Below are 10660 nucleotides of genomic sequence, written 5' to 3'. Positions count from 1 at the left end.
TATGCTTAGTGAAATAAGTAAAGAAATGAAAGACAGCTACCAGATGGTTTCACTCATGTGTGGAATCTAGAAAGCAGCTACAGATGAACTTTTGAAAAAAAAAAAAAGCAAGCAAATTGTTCTAAGATTTATGAAAACTATGGTGGTTATCTTTAGGAGGCCAGAGGGGGAGCATATAGTACTTTGTTGGTGGTGTGTGTTATGGAACTACATTGTAATCTTATAATCTTGTAATATATGACTAATTAGAAATAAAGATAATAATTTAAAGTAAAATTTAATAAGAAACATAAAAATGTTAAGGAAAATATTTCTGTGTCTTATCATATACTAGAATATTGAAAAATTATCTCATTTCTAATATTGAAACTGAATAAAACACATGTCAATGTAATAATTAAATGAAATTAACTGTACTAATTATTCAGTGAAATTTGGATGATATTCATAATAAATACCATAATTTTCTTTCATCCATTTATTTGCTATACATGTAAAGAACAAGTATCAGCATTATCTTGGGCTCTATTCTTTGGTGCTTTTTGAATATTTCTACTTTATGTATTTCTAGTTATTCAGTATAAATCTGGTTAACAATTTGGCCAAAGCTGCATTTAGTTGGTCATAGTGCTCAGTCCTGCTAAATTGACTTAAGTTACTAAAAACTCTTTACCCTTTGTCTGGTTCTGATTCCAATCATGCTTTTTTTCTCCTTCTAAATAGACCTGTAGTTTCTTATATAAGTTGGTCTTTTTTTCCTTATAAAAAGAATACATTATATCCTAAACAAGGTTGTACTAGAGAGAGTGACCTCTTTTTTTTTCCTTTTGCTGATTCATGTTATATTTTCTAAACTCATACCCTTCTATGAAACAATTTTAAAACCTTAAAAACACACAGTTTGCATTTAGCACTAGAGCACAGAACTTCCATGCCTGAGGCTCCAGAAACTACAGTTCAATATCTACCATTGCCATATTCCAGAGCTGAGCAGTGCTCACTTTTTCCCCTCTCTCCCACCTTGTGAAAATTAATGAGCCTCTACAAATATTTATCAAAAATAAAAAGCATAGAGTTGAAAGAAAAGTAGTAAGCCCTAACCTACTGATAGAAAAAAAAATGTCCCTGAATTTTCTGCTTGCTTCTAAATCTGTATTAATAAAGTCATTTAAACCGAGAGAAAGAAAGTCTGACTAAACATGGGAGGGAGAGAAATATACTTTTGTTGTTGTTGTTTCTAAACCTGGGGCATTTGAATATATTCCCGAATGCAAATGTAGCCATAAGATAGTCTCTAAGGATGAGCCAAGCTGCCAACTTGGTTTTCACTGCAAAATGCCCATACGCCAACCGGGTTGGGGGCGTGGGTGATTTGGGCATGGCTGCTCTGAGAAGACACAGTATTCAGTATTGATGTTCCAATCAAATACTTGGCTCTGAGCCTTTGGATGTCACTTGTCTTCCTCCTACTGCTGAATGTCAGTTGAGGAGAGTTTGTTCTTTATAAGAAAGAAAATGAGATAATAGAGGAGGAAAGATTCCTCCAGAAATTGCCTTGATGCTATTTCATGTGCTCTCAGTGCAGAGTACAGCCCTGGGACTGGATTGACATAGTTATGCTGTTCCTGTCTGAGAGCTCAAAGCCCCTTCTCAGCTAAATAATAGCCTACTAATTTCTAAGAAAATGATAAAACTCAGTAATCATGGTCACATGGATTAGGTTGTGCAACAATGTCTGTGCTTCATTCACTATTTTCTGAGGAATTTTACACAGGTTGAAGTGTGTGTGTGTGTGTGTGTGTATGTATGTGTGTGTGTCCTTGTGCATGAATTATATGGGTATGTATTTGGGGCTGTACATGGGATATAGTGATCAAAAAACACGCAGGGAATAATATCAGGGACTATATTTCAGAGGAGTTTGGGGATGATGAGATTTAGAAAAGGTTAAGTTTCACCTAATATTATACTTGCATGACACATTTTCATTTACAATGTGTTTTCATTTTTCATACTATTCTATCTAATTTAGTTAGGTTTTTTTTGTGTGTGTGCCTGCAGGATTATCGCTGGGGCTTGGTACCTGCATTGCAAATCCATTGCTCCTATGGCTCTTTTTTTTTTTTTTTTTCTGATAGGACAGAAAGAAATTGAGAGGTAGAGAGAGAAAGACACCTGAAAACCTGCTTCACCACTTGTTAAGCTTACCCCCCCCCTCAGCAGGTGATGAGCTGAGGGCTGAGGGCTTGAACCAGGATCATTGCATGGGTGCTTGTGCTTCATACTATGTGCACTTAGCCTGGTGCACCACCACCCATCCCCCTCCAGTTTGGTCTTAACAAAGACCCATGACATTATTAATATAGAAATTGTTATCATATAATAATTATCTTGGCTGTGACAATGATGTTGAGAACATGCCTGGGTCACATAGTTGCCATGGCCCAGTTGGGTCTCCAGCACAGTTTGTAAATACAATGTTCTCTTTCTGTTCTAGATTTGCTTATCAGTAACCACATAATAACCAACTTACCTCTACATTCATGTAAATTTACATTCCAAATGCATCAAAGAGCTTTGAAACCTGGTTTGCTTTTAATAATGACGTCACGTTTTTCTTTGGTGTAAAAAGAAATTGTTCTCATAAAGTTTAAATAATAATACTGCTAACATTTAAATTTCTATTACACAGATGAGCTCATTTGAATTACAGATCACATTTTTGAGATGTATAGGCAAGATAGAGTTCTTATGACAGTTGAGTGTCCATGACAGTTCATTTCTTACATAGAGAAAGTGCCTTATTAATGTATCAAATGCTATACCAGTTTTGGAGAATTTCCCAGACTTTCTCTGATAACATTGTTTCCATGCTTTGACCCCAGCTTCACTCCTGGAACCTTTCTGTTTTCTTTTTTCTCTGAACCTTGAGCTTATATTCACCTAAGCAGTTCTGACATCAAGAATTTGATGGAGAATTATACAGCCCCTCATTTTTGGAGAAAAGGACTATTAAACTGTTTTTGACATGAAAAGCAAAGTTGAATCAGAGTCTCCAGTAGATCTTGAAACTGTCATTTGGCATTGAGAAGGCTTATTATGATATCTGACCTCTGGAGCAAATACTTTCACTATACATCTTTAGCATATCTCTTAAATATCAAATAAGGAGACACTGTCTTTGAGATAGTGATTTCAGAGTCATAACATCTCTGCTGTTTGACTTAGTACTGGAATTTCACTATTAAATAAGCTCTTTTATACCTGTCACTGCCCTGTGGTGATTGTGAATGCCATTGGGAAGAGTAAATATGCCCCCTCCCCTTTTAATTACCTTTCCTTCCAGCCATATAAACTGAGTTTTCAGTCCCTTTGGATTGAAAGGAGAGTCTGTGTGCTCAGTAATAGTCATAATATTAGCTCCTTGTTGTGTCCCAGGCATGGTTACCTAGATGTCTGCATCTTGCCATTTAGCTTTCAAAACAGAGCATAATGCAAACAGAGGAGATTAGTTTATCAAGATGGGGTAATTTTACAAGGCCAGTATGGTTGTAACAAATTTGTGCTTGTTTGTTTGTTGTGCTCAGAATCTTGCCCTTTTTTACTATACTCTTTGCCTCAGGCAAGGCATTTTGAAAAATCTAGACAAAATAGACTTTATTTTTAAAAATGAAAAAATAACCCTAACATTCAGAGATTTGTGTCTTTCCCACTTCTCATTACTCTAGTGGGAAAGACATACATCCCACTTTCCTCTGGAGGGTCACCACTATTCTATAATAGATTGCTCAGAACTGGGAGCTTGGCGGTAGCGTAGTAGATTAAGTGCACATGGCCAGAAGCACAAGGACTGGCACAAGGATCCCAGTTATAGCCCCTAGCTCCCCACCTGCAGGGAGGTTGCTTCTAGGCCATGAAGCAGGTCTGCAGGTGTCTATCTTTCTCTCCCCCTCTCCGTCTTCCCCTCCTCTTTATATTTCTGTCTGTCCTATCCAACAACAACAGCAATGGCAACAAGAGCAACAAAATGGGAAAAATAGCCTCCAAGGGCAGTGGGTTCAAAATGCAGGCACTGAGCCCCAGTGATAACCCTGGAGGCAAAAAAATTAAAAAAAAATTTTAAAAGACTGCTCAGAACTGCACTTACACTGGCTTTTTAAATGTGGCTATGCTGGTCTCATACATGAAGAAGACGACTCAGCAACTTTTTAGCAAGAAAGACAGTGAGGACTTCTTTCTACCTGGAGGAAGTTATTGAAGCACTGTGGGCTATCACTGAAGCCAAGAAACATTAATTTTTTGGAAGGATTCAGTCCCCACTGTCTTGGGGCACACCTCTCCAACATTAGAAGGCAGGAAGGAATCTTTGACTTTCCTCTTAAGATCTCCAGTTGTTCTATTATCATTTTTTTTTCTGAAATAAACTCCCCCTTATTTTTGGAGACTCCTGATATATCTACTTTCTCTGTTATCTTTGTCTATCTCTTATTTACACAGGAAAAGGTGGGATATTTCTGGGAAAGAAATACTAGTGATTGTTAAGCAGATTTGCAAAGAATATTGTGTTCAATTTCAGATAAAGACGTTCTCTAAATCTTTGTACGTTTATCCCAGAGAAGGTGACAGTGATGGAGAGAGTCTGGAGCTGGGAATCTGGAGGATCCTGAGATCCTCTATATTTGAGATGCTGGAGAGTTATAATAACTGACCACATCTTCACCTACCAACTCTGTACATGTGTATTTCCAACTCTAACACTGTAGTAGCAGATTGCTTCACTTTAATATCCACAAGAGCTTCTTCTCAGGCTTTTGGTTTTTTGTTGCTTTGTTTTTTTTTCCTCCAGACACTGGCATTATGTATCCACTGCTCCTTTTGGCCACCCCACCCCCATCATTTTATTCAATAGGACATAGAGAGATTGAGAGAGAAAAGGGAGATATAGATAGATGATAGATAGATAAATATAGATAGAGATAGACAGATAGATAGATATATGATAGATAGATAGATAGATAGATAGATAGATAGATAGATAGATAGATGATAGGTAGATAGATAGGCAGACCTACCTGCAGACCTGCTTCACTGCTTGTAAAACTTTGAACCTGATCATTTCAGGTTTACTCAGTGAACTTTGCCCAATACAGGACTGCCTGGCCCCTTGTTATTATCAGTTTAACAGGTCTTATAGAGGGATAGTAAATGACTCACTTGAATAGTGTGTTACTTTGACAAGTGTGTAACCAGGTTCCAGCCTGAGCCCCACCATATTGAAGGAAACATTTTCAGTGCTAGGGTGTGTCTGTGTCTGTGTCACTCCCTCCCTCACTCCCTCCCTCTCTTTCTCTACCTTTTTCTCTGCCCCAGTCCCTCTTTCTGCCTCTATCTAGAGGGGTAAAATCATCTTAGATGTTATTATTTTTCAATTATCTTTTATATTTATTGGACGGAGACAACCAGAAATTGAGAGGGAAGGAGGTGATAGAGAGGGAGGCAGAGAGACACCTGCAACACTGCTTCACCACTTGCTAAGCTTCCCTCCCCTGCAGGTGGGATCAGAGGCTCTTACTCTGGTCCTTGTAACCAGTGTGCTCAACCAGATGCACCGCCACCTGGCCCCTGTCTTAGATATTATAACCTACTTCTTTTCAGTGTCTTGATCCATTCTCTTAACTAATTTATCTTGAAGAATTTGTGTCCTTTGGGACAAATTGAGTTTCTCATGAAATAGAAGGCATTTGTTATTTTCATAGAGTATTTAGTACAAGGTTTAATGATAGTATTTCTGTTTGTATAGCTGGAATATTAGAAAATTACAATTCCCATTATGACAAGACACCCTCCTGGAAACAACTTAGATATAATTTGAAGGGAAGTAGAGGAAACATCCGTATCAGCTACCTACTTCTACCTAGTAAAATCAGTATTTGATCTTTGGGGATAAACTCTTTGTTTCTTAATTTCCTCCTTCTTTCCTTCCTTCCTTTCTTTTTAAAAAGTTTTTATCACCTTTATTTATTTATTAGAGACTGTCATAAATTGAGAGGGAAGGGGGAGATAGAGAGGAAGAGAGAGAGTGAGACCTGCACCCCTGCTTCACCACTTGCCAAGCTTTTGCCCTGCAGGTGGGGACTGGGGACTTGACCCTGGGTCCTTATACATTGTAACATGTGTGCTTAACCAGGTGCACCACCACTCAGCCCCATTCCTCCTTCCTTCCTTCCTTCCTTCCTTCCTTCCTTCCTTCCTTCTTCCCTCCTTCCCTCCTTTCTCCCTCCCTCTATCTCTCTTTCTTTCATCTTTCTCTTTCTTTCTTTCTTTCTTTCTTTCTTCCTTTCTTTCTCCCTTTCCCTCTTTCCAATAATAAATATTATTGTATAGATACAGAGAAAAAATGAAAGGGAGGAGGTATAGAGGGAGAGAGACACTTGGAGCCCTGTTTCACTACTTGTGAAAGTTTCCCCCTGTGGGTGGGGACCAAGGGTTTGAACCTGGGTCCTTAAACACTTAACCAGTTGTGCCACCACCTGACCTCCAGGGATAAACTTTTCTTTTTACACTTTTGATTGACAGACTTCATGTCAAGATTAAGGTAAACAAAGTCATGTGTTGATTTATACATACTTTGAAATCACTAGCACAATTAATTTACTTAATTTGTTTTCTCATAATAATAAAATAAAAGTGAGAAGAAAAGTGGGAAAAGGAGAACATTTACTGTGATGAAAACTGTTAGGATCTACTCTATCATGTACACAGTTCAGCAGTGTTAGCTATGGTCTTCTGTTATACATTTTATTCATAGTGCTAATTTTATCTTGTAATTGAAATTGTATGCCTTTTATCTGTTATTTATTTGCTTATTTATTGTTACCACTGTTATTTCTGGGGCTTTATGTCTTTGTGTATTTTAAGCCTCCCTCTAGCCCTCCCTTCTCACCTCTTATAACTACAAATCTGATTTCTTTTATATGCGTTTTTAAAAATAGGATTATACATTCAAGTGAAACCATACATAATTTCTCTTTTCACTGTATGACTTATTCCAAGTCCTCAAGATCCACTATGGGGTTAAACTTTGCAAGCTCTGGTTCTCTATGAAAATCTAGATCTTAATTTGGACAGATATTTATGGTGAATTCTTCCATCCAACTAGTTCCACATATGATAGCAGGTGTAGTGATTGCAACAATGTTGGAATTACTGGGAAATGCATTGACAAGTAAGGCAGGAAAATTTGAAGTGGAGGAGAACAGAGAGAAGAGGCTCAGGGTACTGAGCACATCCATAACCTGTGAATTGTAGTTAAAGTAAAGGGAAAGTTGGGAAGTGGAGCAAAGCAAGGAATTAAAAACCAAAACTTTCTTTGATCTAGGATTCTGCTAATTTCAAGCTTCTTGGTTTCCTCTCTTTAGCAGTTTGGTTGACTCATCACCAAATAAGATACAAAGTGACTTTATGAGTGATTTACTGCTCTTCTGCCCAACTGTCCTGTCAGTCCCAGCACACAGAATCCCTTTGGAAAGTAACCGCTTCATAAGTTCTTTGCACAGGTTTTGTAGAAGCTAGTTTGTTTTCTACAGAACCCTGCTCCCAGTTGTACAGATATATTGTCTAGGAGCAACAATATATTCTCCTAAGACTTCCTTGTGCAATAAATGTTTTCTTAATAAATGATCAAGCAAAGTTTAATACAGGCTGCAATATTATTTTAACATCTGAGTATCTAAAAGGAATGCTGATAGAATGTTTTCAGTCGGCATTTTTAATGTAAGAGGATGTTATTATTATGAATAGTTGCTGTGTATTCTGTGGCAAAATAACAGCAACAAACAAACAATGCCCTGAGGCTATTGAAAAACTGGAATTACTGAAATTGATTTAGAATAGCCCAAACCACACACAGTAAACCAGTAATTGAAATGAGCACATCATAAACATTCATCTTGACTTACCTCTTGGCTGAGTAGATGATACTGCCTTAAAATTTTAAATTTTCATGACAAAAATGCTTAAGCTCATGTAATACAATAATAAAGTATTAGCAGCAATGAGAAGATTGCCTCCCTGGTACATGTTACTTTCTTTTTTTTAATATTTTATTTTATTTATTTATTCCCTTTTGTTGCCCTTGTTGTTTTATTGTTGTAATTATTATTGTTGTTGTCCTCGTTGTTGGATAGGACAGAGAGAAACGGAGAGAGGAGGGGAAGACAGAGAGGGGGAGAGAAAGATAGACACCTGCAGACCTGCTTCACTGCCTGTGAAGCGACTCCCCTGCAGGTGGGGAGCCGGGGTTCGAACTGGGATCCTTATGCCGGTCCTTGTGCTTTGTGCCACCTGCGCTTAACCCACTGCGCTACAGCCCGACTCCCTACATGTTACTTTCTAAAGGGGGGAGACTATTGTTATTACTACTGATATTTTCGGGTCAAGATCATAACTGTTGTTAGGTAACTATGTTTAACAGAAAAGCATCTGTGGAAGTAAACAAGAGCCTGAGGCCTTGCTCTGCTTCCATCTCTTGCCTCTTTAAGAGTTGTGTGAACTTGACCAAATAATTTTTTCCTCTTAGCTTTATTTTTATGGTATAAGAATGGACAGATTTTAAATTTTGAACTGTGATGTGTGTTATTTAAGTCATGATTTTGAGCCAGACAAATTCTAAATCTCATTACTAAGCTATGAATGACTATAAAAACAACAAAAAAATGAAAAGGCTATGAAATTTTCTGTATAATTACTATGCTACCTCCTACACTCTGGCTCTGCATTTAAAATAATGTGGACAAGAGGATTAGGTAAAAACAAGGAGTATTACCCAGCATTTTGTGTGTGTGTGTGTGTGTGTCCAAATAACCTACATTTCTATGAAAGACAACTAATGAGTGGTTTTGCCATATGTGTACTATAAAGAGTTGAAACATGAGCTTGTGAATTAAAAAAAAAAGTAGCCAAACTATTGCCAAGACTTTGTAAAAACTGTGGTGATTATCCTTGGGGATGGGAGGAAAGAGGTAAAAGGGCACAGAACTGTGGTGGTAGATGCTATGTGGAACTATACCCATGTAATCTTACAATAGTATAAGCCATTATAAAATCACAAACAAAAAATTTTAAAACTCACAATTTGAATTCAGAGGAATAAGCATGTAGATGTCATATCTGACACTTATTCTATATGTAGTCTCTTTACTAAGTCACTTAAATTATTTAAAACTCAGTTTTTCTTAAATTGGAAATGGGTATAATTCAGTATGATAATACCTGTTCCACAGAGTTCTTGTAAAGATACTTAACTTCATTTAGTATGTGTATATTAGTAAAAATTGGAGAGATATATTGGGAAGTAGCAGTATTGAAGTGATGGTGATTCCAACTAATGTGCATTGAACACTGACTGCTTTGAGCATTGTATACTCACTATTCTACTTAGGTGACATCTGAAACATCCTTTGTGCAAGCTACCTTAATTTACCTATTTTGTAATTAGGGAAAGTGGCTCAAAAATTCAAGTCATTTGCTCAAACATAAAGTTAATAAACATTCAGTGCAAGCCTGAGACAATCCAGTTCTGGAGTATGACCTTTTACCCACTGAGTTACATTGATCAATTCTTTTAGTATAGAATAGATCTAGATTCATATGCTGAGATTGCAACTTATTGTAATGTTCTTGCTTGAAACCAGAACTTCTACTGAGAATGAGAGAAAAAACTACCTACCTCCCCCAAATCTATTTTAGGTATTGGAAAGGTTCAGAGGCTATGGGCACAACAGGGTTAAGTTATAAAGAGAAGGATAACTCTAAGGTGAGACTAAGAAGCAGTACTACTTTTTAAGTTATTGGCCAAGCAAAACTTATCTGACAATTTGAAAAGCTGAGTAGAATTTGGAGAGTTTCATGGAACTAGGCATTCAAATTATAATTCAAAGTCCACCAAGAGATGAGTCTTTGACAAAGACTTCAGGTTTTTAATTCTAACAGCTGTCTTGAAAGAGTGAAGATTCCTTCTAAATTAACTCAAGCCAGGATAGTTCACTTGGATGATGCACTTGCTTTGTCATGTTCATGACCCAAGTTCTAGCCTGGCCCCCATTGCATTCAAGGAATTTAGGTGCTTCTGAATCTTACACTTTGTGTTGCTACCTCTGCCTTTCATTTGAAATAGCAGACCTGCAGCAATGAAACCCCAGAGATGACAAAAATAAATAAACAATTCAACCTATAGTTGTATTTCAATGATTTACCCCAGCTCAAACTACCTGCAAAGAGCAACCACCAATTTTTGAAGGCATACAGTATCACCCAGACCCTCAAATATCCCCCCTTCTTTTAGTATGAAATAGAAATAAAAGATCATAGTTTAAAAGTTTCTGAGTGTCAAAAGAATAATATCTGACCAGTGGGATGAGGAGATAGCATAATGGTTATGCAAGTAGACTTTGATATCTGAGGCACTTAAGGTCTCAGGTTCAATCCCCAAAACCACCATAAGCCAGAACTGAGCAGTGCTCTGATAAAAAATTAAAAAGTGAAAAGTGACTATGAGAACATAATATGACTATAAGAGACTTAGATATTACCTTAGCAGTGTTTCCTGGGACCCTACATCACTAGAGCCCTACCACAGCTGGGAAAGATAGAAACAGGCTGG

This window comes from Erinaceus europaeus, chromosome 9, assembly GCF_950295315.1.
Source record: "Erinaceus europaeus chromosome 9, mEriEur2.1, whole genome shotgun sequence".
Classification (NCBI taxonomy): domain Eukaryota; kingdom Metazoa; phylum Chordata; class Mammalia; order Eulipotyphla; family Erinaceidae; genus Erinaceus; species Erinaceus europaeus.
Note: the sequence above shows the minus strand (reverse complement) of the source record.